General features: G+C 42.9%; 1 protein-coding gene across 11 annotated transcripts in view; it reads right to left on the bottom strand.

Annotated features, from left to right (window-relative positions):
- Positions 1-19,406, bottom strand: part of MCTP2 (multiple C2 and transmembrane domain containing 2) — a 252,067-nt gene that overhangs the window by 183,612 nt on the left and 49,049 nt on the right. Inside the window, exon 2 of one of the 11 annotated variants that reach the window (XM_089311097.1) lies at positions 14,042-14,199. The exons of the other annotated variants lie outside the window; for them this stretch is intronic. The gene's annotated coding sequence lies outside the window, so the exon portion shown is untranslated. The remainder of the gene's footprint in view (positions 1-14,041; positions 14,200-19,406) is intronic. 11 annotated transcript variants of the gene reach the window in all.

Below are 19,406 nucleotides of genomic sequence, written 5' to 3'. Positions count from 1 at the left end.
CAGAAGCAAATCCATGAACTAAAGAAAGCCACACGTGACATGAATGAAAATTTTTCCTATCAAATCGAGATTTGGTGATAAATCAAAACAAAATATTAGAAATGAATAACAATAGATTAAATTAAAAATGTGGTGGAAAGCCTTAACAGACTCAGTGAGGCAGAAGAATGAATATCCAAATTAGAAGAAAATATTCTTGGCCGGCGCTGTGGCTCAATAGGCTAGTACTCCCCCTATGGTGCCGGCACACCAGGTTCTAGTCCCAGTCGGGGCGCCAGATTCTGTCCTGGTTGCTCCTCTTCCTGTCCAGCTCTCTGCTGTGGCCCGGGAGTGCAGTGGAGGATGGTCCAAGTCCTTGGGCCCTGCACCCACATGGGAGACCAGGAGAAGCACCTGGCTCCTGGCTTCAGATCAGCACGGTGTGCCAGCCACAGTGGCCATTGGAGGCTGAACCAACAGAAAAAAGGAAGACCTTTCTCTCTGTCTCTCTCACTGTCCACTCTGCCTGTCAAAAAAAAAAAAAAAAAAAAGATAAATCTTTGAAAATTTTACACTCAGAGAGAAAAACACAAGAAGAAAATAGAAAACTTAAAATCAGTGTTGGAGATTCGCGGAATACCATGAAATGATCCAACATATGGGTCTTAGGCGTTGGAAAGAAAGAATGGGCTAGAAGGCCTACTTAGTAAAATAATTGCAGAAAACTTCCCCAATTTGCAGAAAGAGAGGGATGTGTAAGTACTAGAAGCACATAGACCTCCTAATAAACATGACCAGAAAAGATCTTCACCACAGCATATTGTAGTCACGCTTTCCACAGTAAAATATAAAGAAAAGATTCTAAAATGTGCGTGAGAGAAATGCCAGATTACTTTTAGAGGATCTACAATTAGACTCACAGATGACTTCTCAGAAACCCTACAGGATAGAAGGGAATGGTGAGATATAGTCCAAGTCTTAAAACAAAAAAAATTATCAGCCCAGAATACTGTACCCTGCAAAGCTCCCATTTACGATTGAAGGTGAAATAAAGACCTTCCATAACAAACAAATTGAAAGAATTTGCCACCACTCATCCAGCCTTAGAAAAGATTAAGGAGGTGCTACACACAGAAACACAGAGTGATAGCCATCTTATGAAAGAATCAGAAGGCAGAAATCCCCCAGTAGAAGTACAAAAGAAACACAAAGTCAAATGATGATAGTTATGGAAAAATGGCAATGGGCACCTTAAATATAAATGGCCTCAACTCTCCTGTTAAAAGATACAGACTGAGGGGCCGAAGCTGTGGCTCACTTGGCTAATCCTCCGCCTGTGGCACCAGCATCCCATATGGGCTCCGGGTTCTAGTCCCAGTTGCTCCTCTTCCAGTCCAGCTCTCTGCTGTGGCCTGGGAGGGCAGTGGAGGATGGCCCAAGTCCTTGGGCTCCTGTGTCTGCATGGGAGACCAGGAGGAAGCACCTGGCTCCTGGCTTCGGATCGGCGTAGCTCCAGCCATAGCAGCCATTTGGGTAGTGAACCAATGGAATGAAGACCTTTCTCTCTGTGTCTATAACTCTACCTGTCAAATTAAAAAAAAAAAAAAGGTACAGACTGAGTGGATTAAAAAACAAGACCCATATTTGCTGCCTACAAGAAACACATCTCACCAACAAAGATACCCACAGACTGAAAGGGAAAGGATGGAAAAAGATATTCCATGCTAACGGAAACCAAATAAAGAGCTGATACTGCCATCCTAGTATCAGACAGAATAGACTTTAACATAAAAACTGTTAAAAGAGATGAAGAAGGGCACTATGTAATGATTAAGAGGTCAATTCAACAGGAAGATGTGACCATAATAAGTGTATACACACCCAATTACAGGGTGCCCTGGTATTTAAAAGAAATGGTAATGGACCTAAAAGGAAACAGACTCCAGTACAATAACAACAGGGGGCGTCAATACCCCACATGCAGCAATGGACAGATCAACAAGACAGAAAATCAGCAAGAGTTAATCAGCACTATAGACTGAATGGACCTAAAGGATATTTATAGAACCTTTCAACCCACAGTGGTAGAATACACCTTCTTCTCATCAGAGCATGGGACTTTAAGATAGACCATATGCTAAGCCATAAAGCAAGGTTCAGCAAATTCAAAAAAACTGAAATCATACTGTGATTCTTCCTGGACCACAATGAAATAAAGCCTGCAATCAACAACTTAAGAATCTCTGGGCCGGTGCCACGGCTCAATAAGCGAATCCTCTGCCTGCGGCGCCAGCACACCAGATTCTAATCCCAGTTGGGGCACCTGTCTCCTGGCTTCAGATCAGTGCAATGCGCCGGCCATTGGAGGGTGAAACAACAGCAAAAAGACCTTTCTCTCTCTGTCCACTCTGCCTGTCAAAAAAAAAAAAAAAAATCTCTGGATCATATGCAAACACATGGAGACTGTACAACATGGTCCTAAATTAACAGTGTGTCATAGAAGAAATCAAGAGAGAAATCAAATTTCTGGGAACGAATGAAGATGTAAATACATAATACCAAAACATATGGGACACAGCAAAAGCAGTGTTAAGAGGGAAGTTTATAGCAATTGGTACCTACATAAAGAAATTTGAAAGGTATCACATAAGTGAGCTATCAATTCATCTAAAATACCTAGAAAATAGGAACAAACCAAACCCAAAATTAGGAGGAAAGAAATATTTAAAATCAGAGAACAAAATTCAAACTAAAAAAAAAAATACCAAAAAATTGGAAAATAAAGAGCTGGGTTTGTTTTTTTGAAAAAGTAATATTGACACAACATTGGGGCAACTAATCAAAAAAATAAAAAAGGGAGAAGACACAAATCAATAAAATCAGAGATGAAAAAGAAAATCTAAGGACAGATGCCACAGAAAGACAAAGAAACATCAGCAATTACTATAAAGAGCTGTATGCCAACAAATAGGGAAACCTAGAAGAAATTGGCAGCTTCCCAGTACAATCTACCAAAATTGAGTCATGAAGACATAGAAAAACTAAACTGACCAATAACCAAGATGGAAATTGGATCAGTAATAAAGACCCTCCTGGGGGGCGGCACTGTGGCACAGCAGGTTAAAAGTTCTGGCCTGAAGTGCCGGCATCCCATATGGGTGCTGGTTTTAATCCTGGCTGCTCCTCTTCCGATGCAGCTCTCTGCTATGGCCTGGGATAGCAGAAGATGGTCCAAGTCCTTGGGCCCCTGCACTCATGTGGGAGACCTGGAAGAAGCTCCTGGCACCTGGCTTTGGATCGGCACAGCTCCAGCCATTGCGGCCATCTGGGGAGTAAACCAGCAGATGGAAGACTTCTTGGTCTCTACCTCTCTCTGTAAGTCTTTCAAATAAATAAATCTTAAAGACCCTCCCAACAAAGAAAAACCCAGAACCTGATGGCTTCACTGAATTCTACCAGACATTTAAAGAAGAACTAATTTCAATTCTTCTCAAGTTAATCAAAACAACTGAAAGGGACAAAACCTCCAAAACTCTATGAATCCTGCATTACCTTTATTCCTAAGCCAGAAATAGATGCAACAGAGAAAGAATTATAGACCAATATCCCTGATGAACATAGATGCAAAAATCCTCAACAAAATATTAGCCAATTGAATCCAACAACACATCAGAAAGGTCATTCACCCAGAGCAAGTGGGAACTATCCCTGCTATGCATGGAAGCATCAACATTCATGAATCAATCAATGTGATACTTCCCACTAACAAACTGAAGAACAAAAACCATATGGTTTTCTCAATACATGAATAGAAAGCATTTAATAAAATATAACATCCTTTCAGGATGAAAACCTTAGACAAAATGAGTATAGAAGGGACATTCCTCAACACAATCAAGGCAATATATGACAAATCCATGGCTGGCATCCCACTGAATGAGGAAAAACTGTTTGCATTCCCGTTAAGGTACAGAACCAGACAAGGATGTCCACTCTCACCATTGCTATCTAGTATAGTCCTGGAAGTTTTAGCTAGAGCAATTAGGCAAGAAAAAGAAATCAAAGGGTTACAAATTGGAAAAGAAGAAATCAAACTATCAATATTTGCAGATGCATTATCCTTTATACAGGGATACAAAAACTCCACTGAGAGACTGTTGGAACTTAGAATTTGGCAAAGCAGCAGGATATTAAATCAACATGGAAAAATCAATAGCCTTTGTATACACAAAAAAAGGGCACGGCTGAGAAAGAATTTTTTAAGGTTTTATTTATTTATTTGAAAGGTAAGAGTTACACACAGTGAGAGGGAGATACAGAGAGAAAGGTCTTCCTTCCGTTGGTTCACTCCCCAGATGGCTGCAATGGCTGGAACTGCACCAATTTGAAGCCAGGAACCAGGTGCTTCTTCCCAGTCTCCCATGTGGGTACAGGGGTTCAAACATTTGGGCCATCTTCTACTGCTTTCCCAGACCACAGTGGAGAGCTGTTTTGGACGAGGAGCAGCGAGGACTAGAACCAGCAACCATATGGGACACTGGCACTGCAGGTGGAGGATTAACCTACTGTGCCACAGCACTGGCCACGAGAAAGAACTTTAAAGATCAGTCCCATTCACAATAGTGTGAATCAAATACCTTGGAATAAATTTAACCAAGGATGCCAACAATCTCTACTATGAAAATAAAGTGCTAAAAGAAAGAAATAGAAGACATTAAAAATGGAGAAATCTTCCAGGTTCATGGATTGGAAGAATCCATATCATCAAAATGTCCATACAACCAAAAACAATTTACAGATTCAATGTGACCCCAATCAAAATACCAAAAGACATTTTCTAGATCTAGAAACAAAGAAGCTAAAATTCATATGGAAACACAAGATATCCCAAATAGCTAAAGCAATCTTATGCAACAAAAACAAAGCCAGAGGCATAAGAACACCCAATTTTCAGACATACTACAGGGCAGTTATACTCAAAACATCTTCGTACTGGCACAAGAACAGACTTATAGACCAATGGAACAGAATAGAAACCCTAGAAATCAATCTATGTATCCATAATCAACTTATCTTTGACAACAGAGCTAAAACAAATCCCTGGAGGAATGACAGTCTCTTTTACAAATGGTGCTGGGGAAACTGGATCTCCACAGGCAGAAACAGGAAACTAGACCCCTAGCTTACATCTTACACAAAAGTCCATTCAAAATGGATCAGAGACCCAAAATGAAATCATTAGAGAACATTTGGAAGCTCAGCACAACATTGGCATAGGCAAAGACTTCTTGGAAAAGACCCTGGAAGCACAGGCAATCAAAGCCAAAATTGACAAATGGAATTACATCAAGCTGAGAAACTTCTGCACTGCAAAAGAAACACTCAGCAAAGAGGCAACCGACAGGAGAAAATATTCTCAAACTACGCAACTGATAAATGATTAATAGCCTGAATCTATAAAGAGCCCAAGAAAACAACAAACAATCCAGTTAAGAAATGGGCAAAATACTTGAACAGGCATTTTTGAAGACAGGAAGTCAAATGGCCAACAGACAGTTAAGAAAATACTCAGGATCACTAGCCATCAGAGAAATGCAAAATCAAATCACAATGAAGTTTCACCTCACCTCAGAATGGTTCTCATACAGAAATCAACAAATTAATGCTAGTGAGGATGTGGGGGAAAAGGTACCCTAATACACTGTTTTTGGAAAAGTAAACTTGTGCAACCACTGTGGAAGACAATATGAAGATACCTCAAAAATCTGAATACAGACCTACCATATGATCCAGCCATTCCACTCTTGGGAATTTACCCAAATGAAATAAAAGAGTATATGAAAGAGTTATTTGTATCCACACGTTCATTGCAGCACAATTCTCAATAGCTAAGATATGGAATTAACCCAGCTGCCCATCAACTGATGACCACATAAAGAAATTATGGTATATAACCATTATGTGGCACTACTCAGCTGTAAAAGAAAAAAAAATCTTGCCATTTGCAACAAGATAGACGTAACTGGAAACCATTATACTTAGTGAAATAAGCCATTCTCAAAGAGATCATATGTTCTCCCTGACCTGAAGCAACTAATAGTAATAGAGTCCCAGAAATACAATGTATTGGAAACAGACATCTTGAGAAGAAATGATCTTATAGCCCTTGTCTCGTTTGTTGAGGAAGACACTTTTGTTTAGTTTTCTCTTTACACTGTTTGCTGAACTCTTTTACTTAGGGCAAGATTAATTATGTGTCATTAAGCTTACTGAAAAAGATCATTATAAAAAATTAAGAGTGGGAATCCGAGAGGGAGGAAAAGAAAGGGTTGGAGCACAGGTGGGAGGGAGGTGTCATGGGGGGGGGTGCCACTATGTTCCTAAAACAGTATAAGGGAAATAAATGAAACTTGTACAGCTTAGGTAAAATATATAATAAAAAGATCCTGAAAGGTCAGCCAATAAAAGCAAAAATAACCAAATGAGTTTACATCAAATTAAGACAATTCTGCAAAGCAAAGGAAACCATCAACAGAGTGAAGAAAGAAATGACAGAATGCGAGCAAATACAAATTATGCATCTCATAAAGGATTAGTTCCAGAATATATGTGGATCTCAAAAAATTAAACCAAAAATCCAGTTAACAAATGGGCAAATTGTGTTGACATTTTTCAAAAGAAATACAAATGGCCAACAAATACTTGAAAGAATGCTCAGAAAACCACAGTGAGTTTCCATCTCCCTCCAATTAGAACGGCTATTATCAAAAAGACAAGGTAACAAATGCTGGTAAGGATGTGATAAGGAAACTCTAATACTGTTAGGAGGATTGCAAATTTGCACAACCATGATGGAAAAAATGTATGGAAGTTTTTCAAAAGACTGAATTAGATCTACCATGAGACCCAGGACACTCTCTTCTGGATGAAGTCAGGAAAGTAAAAAGTAGGTGGACTCCTAGGTTTACTGCAGTGATATTCACAACAGCTGAATTACAGAATCAACCTAGAAGTCCATCATTGTGTGAGTGGATACAGAAAATGTGATGTGGACACATATATAGAGAGAGAGATATAGATATAGATATCTATCCATAAAGAGAATAAAATCCTGACATTTGCAGCAAAATGGTTGGAACTGGAGATTATTGTGAGTGAATAGGGCAGGTACAACAAAATACCCTATATTTTCTATCATATTTGGAAATTAATATATATATGCATTTATTTCTGTTTCACTAATACTTTTGTTTTAATGAGTAGGCACTGAGTTTTATCCATATTTATTGTATCTAGTGAGCTAGAGTTTTAAAAAGTTTACTATTTTGCTTTTAAATGAAAAATGTAATTTTCACATAATTACACATATTTATTGGCCTGTACCACCTGGCCTCTTCCCAGTTTGCCACATGTGGCTGAAGAATAAATGGCCCAGAGTACTGACCAAAAAACTTTTCCAAAGTGAAAGAGCTCAAGATTGTGTTTCCCCTCCCCCGCATCATTCCAGGACATTCTTTGGGAGGAACAAAGACACAAAGCAGAGACTAGGTGATCAACACCAGTCCAAGGTCAGGACTATATATATATCTGATTCTTCCCCAGTGACCACGGGCAAGAGTGTCCACAGGGTCTAAGACAGCACAGGTACCGAGAGCTTGGGCGCTACAGATAGATGCCTTGGGTCACAATTCTGCTCTGCTACGTTCTACTTGGAGTGGCTAGGGAAAGCCACTTCTCTAAGCCCCAATTTTCTCACCTTCCATTGGGGATTACACTGCCCATTTATAGACAAAATGAAGTAAAGTACATACTGGTGCTGATGCATTAAAATGCTCAGCCAAGGAAAGCTCTTCATTTCCATGTCTGAATTCCTAGTCAAGTTACTTCAAATCTTTTCGTTGTTACTCCCACTCTACAAAGGAGTTTAACCGTCAGTACCTTAGCGGCTGTGGGGAAGCCTGCATGAGTTTGTATGGATAAAGTGCTTAGAGCAGTGGTTAGCACAGAGTAAAGGTTTAATAACATCAGATTTTTTAAATTACTTTTTAAATTATTTCATGTTGGGCCATGTTGGTCCTAAATCTTTAAAATTCTTTACAAATCTGCTTCTTTTAAAAGGTTATCCCAAGGACTGGCATTGTCACACAGTGGGGAAGCCACTACTTCCCATGACAGCTCAAGTCCTGGTTCCAGCGGCTATACTTCCAATCCAGCTTCCAGCTAATGTGCCTGGAAAAGCAGCAGAAGACAACCCAAGCATGTGGACCCCTGCAACCCACATGGGAGACAAGGATTGAGTTCCTTGTTCCTGGCTTTGGCCTGGCCCAGACGTGGCGGTTGCAGCCATATGAGGAACAAACTCTTGAACGGAAGATCTTTCTATCCCTGTCACTCTGCCCTCCAAATAAATAAGTCATTAAAAAGTATTTTTAAAAATGATGTATTTATTTGAAAGAGTTATACAGAAAGAGGAAGAGAATCTTCCATCTGTTGTTTTACTCCCCAAATGGCCACAAGGGCCAGGCTAAAGCCAGTTCTCAGCTTATTCTGGATCTCCCGCATGGGTACAGGGGCCCAAGTACTTGGGCCATCCTCAGCTGCTTTCTCAGGCACGTTACTAGGAGCTGGATCAGAAGTGGAGCAGCCGGGTCTCAAACCGGTGCCATATGGAATGCTGGTGTCCCAGGCAAGTGGCTTAACCCAGTACACAACACCAGCCCCTAGGAAGTGTTATTCTAAACAGAAACTTGTATTTCCCCTTACCAAAGCACAAACACATTACTCAATTCACATCTTGTAAACTGACTTGTAAACATACTAAAAAGGAGTGCTCTTATGTTTTTTAGACATGTTTTTAGCCAAGGTAGGAGGCTGGCACAGCTATTGAGACACTGCTTGAAATGCCCACATCCCATGTCGGACTGTGTGCTTAGAGTCCTGCATTTCTGATCCAGCTTCCAGCTAAGGCACAGCATGGGAGGCAGAAGAGGTGGACTGAGTCTAGGGTCCTGGCTTCAGGCTGGCCCAGCCCTGGCTGTTGCAGGCATTTAGGGATGCACTAATTAATGGAAATTTCTCGGTGTCTCTGCCTTTCAAATAAAATGAAAATAAATATAAAAATTTTTAAAGAGAGGAGCCAGCATTGTGGCATAGTGGGTAAACCAACACCTGTGATGCCAGTATTGCAGATGGCACCGATTCAAGTCCCAGGTGCTCCACTTCCGATCAAGCTCCCTGCTAACGGCCTGGGAAAGAGGATGACACAAGGGTTTGGGTCCCCCTAGCACCCTTGTGGGAGATTTGGAAGAAGCTCCTGGCTTAGGCCTGCCCAGCCCTGGCCACTGTGGCCATCTGGGAAATGAACCAGTGGATGAAAGACCTGTCTCTCCCTCTCTTTCAAATAAACAAATCCTTTTAAAAATTCCAAAAAAGAAAACGTTTTTATCCAAATCCTACTTATTGGAGGCAGGTAACAGTCTTTTAAGAGAAGGAAGCACCACACCAATATGCCTATCTAGAACATTCACAATGCGACAGTCACTATGAGAAATTCAGGACACAGAAATGAGAAATCACAGAAATGAGAAATAAAGCACAATATAAGTGAAACATTTGGGCAAAATAATTTCTATAAATTCAACACTAATTACATCCAGATGTAGTTTGACAGGAAACATTTTTGACAGGCAGAGTGGACAGCGAGAGAGACAAAGGTCTTCCTTTGCCGTTGGTTCACCCTCCAATGGCCGCCGCGGCCAGTGCACTGCAGCTGGCGCACCGCACTGATTCAATGGCAGGAGCCAGGTGCTTCTCCTGGTCTCCCATGGGGTGCAGGGCCCAAGCACCTGGGCCATCCTCCACTGCCCTCCCGGGCCACAGCAGAGAGCTGGCCTGGAAGAGGGGCAACCGGGACAGAATCCAGTGCCCCGACCGGGACTAGAACCCGGTGTGCCGGCGCCGCAAGGCGGAGGATTAGCCTAGTGAGCCATGGCGCCGGCCTAGAGGAAAAATTCTTATAAGTAAAACATCTGAGGCAGAATCAAAAAACAATCTTGAACCACCACAAAGTATATTGTGATGAAAATAACTTGTATGAAAATGTATAACAACTGAGAAGGAGGCTCCTAGAGACCAGGCACAAACAAGGCAATTGAGTTTTGGAAATAACCCGTCTGCCAGCCAATGTCTGCAGGCAGAGGCTAAGCCCACACAGTGAGATGAGCAAGGAGACTGGAGCATGGCTAAGGGGATGTTGCACGGCGACCTCGGTGCAAGGACCTAAGAGGTACCCAGAGAATGGAAGACAGCGCCATCTTTAATAGGGTCACATGGAAACCTATCTGTGCTTCAATACAGCTGAGGCGAGAGAGAAACCCACGTAGACAGGTAACTCATGAGTTTACATCGCTGACCCTATAGGAGTTCTCAATTAGGGACCCTGCACGCCCTGACACAGATACAGTGTCTTTACAATGCTCATTCCTCAGCTCCAGCACCTAAAATGACGATACCACGGGAGTCCCAAGAATCTGCCTCCCAACAAGCCCTGGTGAGTGGTGGAACTCCAGTCCTAGAGAATGCTGGCACTCCCCCCGTAGGGGAACTCTGCCTGTCTGAAGGAGAAACTGAGCAGAAATTCAGAACAAGTTTGCAGATTCTGTGTTGAGAACCAAAAAAATCTAATAGAGGGAAGGTTTTAATAAAGCTGCACCTCTGAAGAATGCATTCCCTGTGGAAGCAGCTCTCTTCCAGCCAGTTAAACAATCCTAGGCCAATAAATGGCTTCTCTCCTTTCTTTGCATTGGTTGGGAATGGAAATATTATTGGAAATTCTGAAGAGAGAAGGGGATAGAACTAAGATCACTGGACACTGGAACCATCAGTTCTACAATCTTTGTTTTGAATAAAAATGCTTTCAATTTTTGTCTTTCCTTTTTTAAAGTCTCATAGCAAAACTGACATTTCTCCCTTTTAGAACACAGTTCTGAAATGTTAACATGTTTACAGATTCATGTTCATCCCACCACCATCAAGACACCAGGGTCTCTCCCCCTTAGAGTCGTACATGCCCAGACCCCAGCGCATTCCTCTGGCAGCTACTGCAACTGCTGATCCACTGGCCACGATTATAATTTTATCTTTTTGGAGAATGTCTTGAAACTGGAATCAGGCACTCTGCAAATTTTAGAGACCGCTTCTTCCACTTAGCTTAAAGTGTTAACCTTTGAGATGCATCGAAGGTGCTGCATGTGTCAGTCATTTGCTTCCTCTTACTGTTAAGGGCAGCAGTCCATGGTGCAGGTGTACAAGAATGTATCTGGTTACTCTCCAAAGGACATTTGGGTCGTTCCCAGCACGCAGCTCTTAATAAGGCTGCCATAAACATTCACGACTCGGTTTCTGCTTGAAGGTGCCTTTTCACTGCTGTGGGATAAATGCCCTGGAGGGTGACAGCTGGGTCATGGGAGAAGTAAATGCTTCACCGCATAAGCAAAGGCCACATTCTAATAAATATGATTGCACCTCGAGGTTTTAATGCTCCTACTGCTGTGCAATACCAACATATTTTTCATACATTTCTTTGTTATCTTTATATCTTGTTTGGTGACCTGTCTCTTCAAGACCTTCACTTCTAAAAATTGTATTATCTTGAGTTATGAGAGAGGGTTCTTTATTCTGCATACAAGTCTTGCATTAGGAAGAGAATTTGCAAATATTTTCCCCCTGGCTTGTTATTTCTTTTCATGCTTTTAATATTATCTTTTTGCAAAGTAAAATTTGTTAAGTTTAATTAAGCCCAGTTCTTCTAAGGAATGCATATTTGAGATCATATCCAAGAACCCTTTGCCTAACTCCAATTAAGGAAGGTACACCTCCATGTTTTCTAATGGTTTATAGTTCTACATTTTACATTTACATACATGATTACTTAAATTCTACATAAGACATAAAGGTTCAGTTTTTATATATGGAAATTTTTTCTTTTGACAGGCAGAGTGGATAGTGAGAGAGACAGAAAGGTCTTCCTTTTGCCATTGGTTCACCCTCCAATGGCCGCCACGGCAAGCACGCTGATCTGATGGCAGGAGCCAGGTGCTTCTCCTGGTCTCCCATGGGGTGCAGGGCCCAAGCACTTGGGCCATCCTCCACTGCACTCCCTGGCCACAGCAGAGAGCTGGCCTGGAAGAGGGGCAACCGGGACAGAATCCGGCGCCCCGACTGGGACTAGAACCCGGTGTGCCGGCGCCACTAGGTGGAGGATTAGCCAATTGAGCCACAGCGCCAGCCCTATATATGGAAATTTTTTTCTAACACCAATATTTGAAAAGATTATTTCCCTGAGTTGCTTTGCATCAACTTTAAAAGTCAGGTGCTGTATGCGTGCAGGTGTATTTTTTGACTCGGTTCTTTCCAATGACCTATGAGTCTCACTTTTCTGATACTATCTTGTCTTGATTACTACGGCATAGCAGTCTTAAAATCATGTCATGGAACTCCTCCAAACTTACTCTTTTCTGATGTTTAAGCTACTCCTTTTGTACTTCCATGTACCTTTAGAGTATGTTTATGCCAAAAACCACGGCTGGAGTTTTAATACTGACATGTTCACTATGTTGAGTCTTCTGCTAGAGCAGGGCACAGCACTCCATTTATTTAGGTCCTCTTTGGGTTCTTCAGCCTTTTCTGACTTTAGCATGCATACCCAGTGCCTGTTTTTATTACATTCATAGGCACTTCATTTTTATTGGCAAGATAGTATATGGTATTTTTAATATTTTATTTCCAATTGTACATTGCTAGCACGTAGACATACAATTGAATGTTAAGTGTTAACCTTTATTCTGTGAATGTTCTAAAAGCCACGTATCAGTTTTATAAGTTTTTATGAGATGCCTTTGGATTGCTTACACAGAAAACTCATGTTGTCTATGAAGGGGGTAATTATCTATTTTCTATGCCTCTCGAAAGCTTTGGCTACAATGATTTCACTGCCTTGCTGTTTCCAACCCCATACTTTCCACTCTTGTCTTCAGTGTTTATTTCCTTATGCTCGTTTTCAGCTTAAATCGCTCTTACTTCGACTTTCTTAGGTTGGCACCTAAATTGGAATAGTTGGCAAACAGCTTTCAGGCATCAGGTAGATACTCACCTGTTGTGGTTCATTAAGGTTTTATTGAAAGCACTCTCATTTGTTCACATAGTGGCCATGGTTGCTTCTGTACCACATTGGCAGGGTTTAATTACAGCAGACACCAGGTGGCCCACAAAGCCTAAATACTTACTCCCCAGCCATTCAGCCAGTCATTGCTTTATTACTGATTTGAGCCTTTTCTTCATTTTAAATAAAAGGCTTAATACTAGCTATCTCCTACAATGCTGATATGAGGTAGCAGAATTATCTTCCAATTAAATATTTTGTAATTTATCTTGACTTCCTCTTTAAACAATGGTATTGTGTAGAAGTATCCTGCATTTTCACTTCTGTTAAGTCGATTTTTTTTCATGAAACTTCCTTTCAGCCATAGTGTTTGCAAAAACTGCCAATTTCCAAATATCTGAACACTTTCCAGAAATATTTACTGATTTCTACTATGTCCTCATTATGATGAAACACCATACTCCAGGATTTCAATTCCTTTCCATGATGGCCCAGGCCATGGCCTGTCTTGGGGAATGCTCCACACTGCAGCTGCACAGCCTGTTGTACACACGCCCATTGGATCAGTCCTATCTCAGTGCCGTCCCTCTACACCTCGCTGCTTTTCTTCTACTGTTGAGAACAATGTTGGTGTGAATTCGCTTCTTTCCAGTTATGTCACTTTCTTCTTCTATATTTTGCAGTTCTACGTTCTTTTGTTCTGTTACAAAATTAGAATTTTCTTGATGAACTGATGCTCTGATCACTGTCATATTTGCCTTTTCTCCTGACAATTCTCTTTGCCCTGAATTATATCTAGTCATTTTTTTAGTACTTAAAGGCAGAGATATGGAGGGAGGGGAGAGAGACACAGACAGACAGACGGGGGTGGGGGGAGAGGCAGAGATAGAGGCAGAGACAGACCTTCCATTTGCTGGTTCAGTCTCCAGATGGGCGCAACTGCTGGGTCTGATGCAGTGTGAAGCCAGGAACCAGTAGCATCGGCTGGCTCTCCCATGTGTGTGGCAGAGGCCCAAGTACCTGGACATCCTCTGCTGCTTTCCCAGGCCATCAGCAGGGACCTGGAATGGAAGGGCAGCGACCACGATAGAAACTTGTGCCCACATGGGATGCTGGCATCACAGGAACATGCCAGCCTGCTAAGCCACAACCTCAGAGCCCTTTTGTCTGATTTTAACAGAGCCACTTACATTTTCCTTTCATTTGTGTCTTGTAGTTTTTTTCCCATTCCTTTGCCTTTAAGCCACCTATATTATATTTGAAATGAGTTTCTTTTTAAAAGAAGATTTGCTTATTTGAAAGTCAGATATAAAGAGAGAAGGGGATGGGAGTGAGAAAGAATCTTCAAAACACTGGCTCAGTCCCCACCAGATGGCTGCAACAGCCAGGGCTAGGCCAAGCCAAAGCCAGGAGCTTCTTCTGGGTCTCCCATATGGGTGGCAGGTGCACAAACACTTGGGCCATCTTCTCTGGCTTTTCCCAGGCAATTAGCAGGGAGCTGGATGGAAAGTGGAGCAGCCGGGATTTTAACTGGTGCCCATAGTTTAACCTGCTGAACCAGAATGCTGGCCCCTGGAGTTTCATATACAAAGATAGTTCATTTTTAAAAATTTTTATTATTTTTACTGGAGAGGAAGAGAAACAGAAAAAGTAGGGGAGAGAGGGGGAGAGGGGGAGAGGGGGAGAGACAGCTTCAATCTGCTGGTTCACTCCCCAGATGCTCACAATGACTGGGGGTGGTTCTGAGCCAAAGCCACAGCCAAGATCTGGGAATGCAATCCAGTTCTCCCATTTCTGTCAGGAACCCAATTACTTGAGCCATCATTGCTGCCTCCCAGGATCTGTGCTGGCGGGAAGCTGGAACCAGGAGGGAGTGGGTCAGAGAGATGCACACCAACAAGGATTTTTCCTCTACAATCTGTGGCTTTGAGGACTGGGTGGGGCAGGGGTGCATCAAGGAATGTAGCAAGCAATCAAAAGCCAGAACCTGCCCTGAGCTGGGGGCACCACCCTTAGACCTTTAGGAGTTCAATGAGTAAAGTCTAGGCACTCTGATATGGGTTGTGGGCATCTGAACTACTAGGTAAATACCCTCCAGCCAGATCATTTTCAAAAATCCAGTCTAAGAATCTCTACCTTTGAGCAGGTTAGGTTTGTTTGTTTGTTTGCCTGTCAAAAAAAAAAAAAAAAAAAAAAAACACAGAGAGAGAGAGAGAGACAGAGAGAAAGGTCTTCCTTTGCTGTTGGTTCACCCTCCACCGCGCTGATCTGATGGCAGGAGCCAGGAGCCAGGTGCTTTTCCTGGTCTCCCATGGGGTGCAGGGCCCAAGCACTTGGGCCATCCTCCACTGCACTCCCGGGCCACAGCAGAGAGCTGGCCTGGAAGAGGGGCAACCGGGACAGAATCCGCGCCCCGACCGGGACTAGAACCCAGTGTGCCGGCGCCGCTAGACAGAGGATTAGCCTAGTGAGCTGCGGCGCCAGCCGAGCAGGTTAGTTTTGACCATTTATATTTAACATATTAACTGATATACTGGATTTAGGTCTGCAACTTTAATACTTGTTTTTCTGTCTTCTTTCTTCTGTTTCCCCTCCTCTGCCCCCTTTTTCTAGTGTTCCATTTCATCAGCTGTGACAGACTGGCTTCAAAGTCTTTGTAAGAATTTCTGGTGGTTGTTCCTGGAGTTAGGGCATTGTTCAGGTAACTTTTCAGTGTTTTCACAATATTTTGCCATTCAGTTGAAGGAACAGATCAGGCAGATCACCTGCATTTGTTTTCTATTCTTCACATAACAAATAACCAGACGCTTCATGCAGTTACAAGAGAGGTTTACTATTTTTCAGGCCTGCAGGTCAGAAGTTCTCGACCTGCTCCCATCAAGACGCTGTCAATGCTGCAGCCCTTCCTGCAGGCTCCGGAGCAGGCTTCCTTCCCTGGAAGTTTCAGTCCTTAACTTCGCACTCCTTGTGTTTGTAGGACCAGGGGCCCTATCTTCTGGCTGGCAGTCAGCTGAGAGTAGACTCCAGCTTTTGGAGGCCTGCATTCCTCAGTGCTAGGCCTCATCCTCACTGTCAAAGCCACACAGAGCAGGAAAAGCACTCCTCTCCGTGCACCTGACCCGTTCCTGTGCCAGCCTCTCCGGCTTCTGAGGACTCGTGCGATTCGATCAGGCTCAGCAGGAAATACACAGTCTTCCCTCTCCCTCTCTCAGGATTCACAGTTTTAACCTCATCTCAGCGGTTCTTTTTTCTTCCATTTTCGGGCATGGACAGTCATGGGGCCCCAGGGTTAAGGTGTGGGCAGTGGGAGCTGCAAGGGAGAGTACTCCACCTGCCCTGCCACCATCTAGTCCCCGCCCCCCTTTGCACACCATCCTAAATATTAAATCTAGACATGTTGAGTTCTACAATGTTTAAGCCTTGGTGTCAACCATACAGCACACTTGAAATAAATAATCACCTGTCGTATACACCATCCTCTACAATTCTAACTATTTCTGCGCCACCCCCCGCCCCCACGTATGGAATTTCCTTAACTTGTTACTTCACAGAAAGTCTCCTGGCTCCACTTCCCTCCTCTGAAGACGTCCTCACTTCACTTTTGTTCCCGAGGGATTGCATTGCTGGGCACTGGTTTCTGCCCATTCTTTTTCCAGCACTTTGAAAATGGTTTGCCGTTGCTCTCTCGCTTCCGTGAATTCTGATGCGAAATCTGTCCATGGAATCGCTGTTCTCCTAAGGATAAGCTATGACTGTGGGTGCCCTGAAGATTCCTTCTGTGTCTTTAGCCTCCAGCAGCTGATAATGGGCCTGGCTGTGTAAGTCAATGCAATGTGAGGTTAGCTTAGCTTCTTCCATCTGTAGATGCATCCCCGTCCCTGCCCTGCTCTGGACTCAGATTCCAACATCATGTCAGTTCCCAGGAGCAATGCAGGCCCACCTGAGGCTGCCCTGCCTGGGAGGGCACCCTGAGGAGCACAGCCTGGGGCTTGGGCGGAGTTCATCCATCAGCTCCTTCCTCAAAGTTGTTGGCAGAGGGATAAGGACAAGGATCAGGTTGGGGCGAGTCCAGGGATCAGTGTGTAGATATTTTCCCAAGTCTCTTATCAGCTGTCTCCCCTGGTCCCAGGAACTCCGGTTTTCAGTTCTCCACTCAGAAACAAGCCTCTTGAATAATCACAGAGTAATAGGAAGACAGGTTTTCTTTTAAATGCAAAGTTTCACCAAGTGAAGCTGCAGCTTCACAGTAGAAAGGATATTGCTGTCACCCATGGTTTTAGCACCCAGAGCTGTCACCACCCCAGATAAGACTGTGGTGGGACTGGGCGTGATAGAGCCGAGACAAAGGAGCCACAGAAGAGGGGAAGTTCCCTGCTCTCTGGGCCATCAGACTTCTGTTTTCTTCAAGGGTCTGAGACCCACTGCTCACTTCCGGATTTGGGGCTGATTGGCAATCTCCTCTCCCGTTGACTGGCGTTTCCGTTCTTGTCTTCTCTAATCCACCTGCTGCTATTCACTTTTCAGGAACTTCAATTCCTTCGCCATGTGTTTGCTCATCTTTGTGCTCAGTGGAAGAAAAGGACTGGGATTCATTAATTACAATGTATCGGAAACCCAAACTTTAAAAATGTGAAAGACAGTTCTAACCATAGTTTGTTCATGCATTCTATTTTGTACATAACTATGTATACAAAATTGTAAACATATAAACAGAAAAACATGAGCCCATAAAAATACTGTTACAAGGCACATGAAAAGCCATCCCTTGTTGGACTGTGTCTGAAAATGTCACCTCTCCAGTGGAGACTTCATCTCTGAGTAAAATGTAAAGCATAAACCCAAAAAGGGCCAGGCACGAAGAAAAGGCTACTGAGACAAATTCTCCTTCCTTAACATACTATTTTTTCTGATTGCAAAGGATATTTAAAAATGAACTCTGAGGCACTCTGGCCTCAGAATCAGCCCTAAAGGCATTTGGATCTGGCTGAAGCCCATGAGAGTATTTCAGGCATGGAAAGCCAAGACACTCTGGCAAAAGATCTCTGCGAGTGAGATCCCAGTGGAAAGAACAGGTCTTCAAAGAAGGAGGTACCTTTCTCCGAAGGGAGGAGAGAACCTCCACTTTGACTATGACCTTGTCTAAACAAGATAAGAATCGGAGAACTCAGAGGGCTTCCATAGCCTTGGAAACTCATGACCGGAGCATAGGGAGACTACTGATGCCATAGACAGGAGTGTCAATTGGTAAAGTCAACAACAGGAGTCACTGTGCACTTACTCCTCATGTAGGATCTCTGTCCTTAATGTGCTGTGTATTGAGATTTAATGCTATAACGAGTACTCAAACAATATATTTCACTTTGTGTTTTCATGGGGGTGCAAACTGTTGAAATCTTTACTTAATGCATACTAAACTGATCCTAAAAAAAAAAAAAAAAAAAAAAAAAAAAAAAAAAAAAAAGAAATTATCAACTCCCAACTTGACTCTCACTGGGATTAAACATGACAATAGGTCTGATCTGATTTCATCATCATTTAAAAAAAATCATCTATTATTTTTCACTTTATGTTTCTGTGTGAGAGCAAACTGTTGAAATCCTTACTTAATGTATACTAAGCTGATCTTCTGTATATTAAGATAATCGAAAATGAATCTTGATGTGAATGGAAGGGGAGAGGGAGTGGGAAAGGGGAGGGTTGTGGGTGGGAGGGACGGTATGTGGGGGAAGCCATTGTAATCCATAAATCGTACTTTGGAAATTTATATTCATTAAATAAAAGTTAAAAAAAAAATGAACTCAAACGTATTTGTTCCATCTTCCACCATGACACAAATTCACAAGTTATTCTCATAGACACCCAAAAGACCACACGTTAGAATGTGACACCTGCTCCTCAAACTTCCAGCATGGGAAAGAGGCTTAGCTGGGAAGAAAGATGCCGTATGGTACCCTACCTGGCCGACTTCAGCTTTAAGTGAGCAAAAATCATTCTGCTCCCCCAAACCACAACAGGCAGGATAAAGTCTTTACAGGAAACGGCGCCCCTGTCAAGGAGTCTAACGGAGGCCTCACTTACTACGGTTCGAAGCCAGGCTTCTTCCCTAGCTGGCAGCGGCGGGTGGCCAGCTGGGAAAGCACAGCAAAGCTTTAACGTCAGCCTCAGGGTTCCAGACCGAGCCTGGACCACAGCACTCTAAGGCCGGCAGAGAGGAAGCAGTGTCAGAACGACGGCGGCACATTTCTTAAGCGCCCTGTTAGGGCACTCA

This window comes from Oryctolagus cuniculus, chromosome 12 (assembly GCF_051225735.1).
Source record: "Oryctolagus cuniculus isolate XC-2025 breed Fujian yellow rabbit chromosome 12, ASM5122573v1, whole genome shotgun sequence".
NCBI classification, from domain to species: domain Eukaryota; kingdom Metazoa; phylum Chordata; class Mammalia; order Lagomorpha; family Leporidae; genus Oryctolagus; species Oryctolagus cuniculus.
This window is presented reverse-complemented; position numbering and strand designations above follow the sequence as displayed.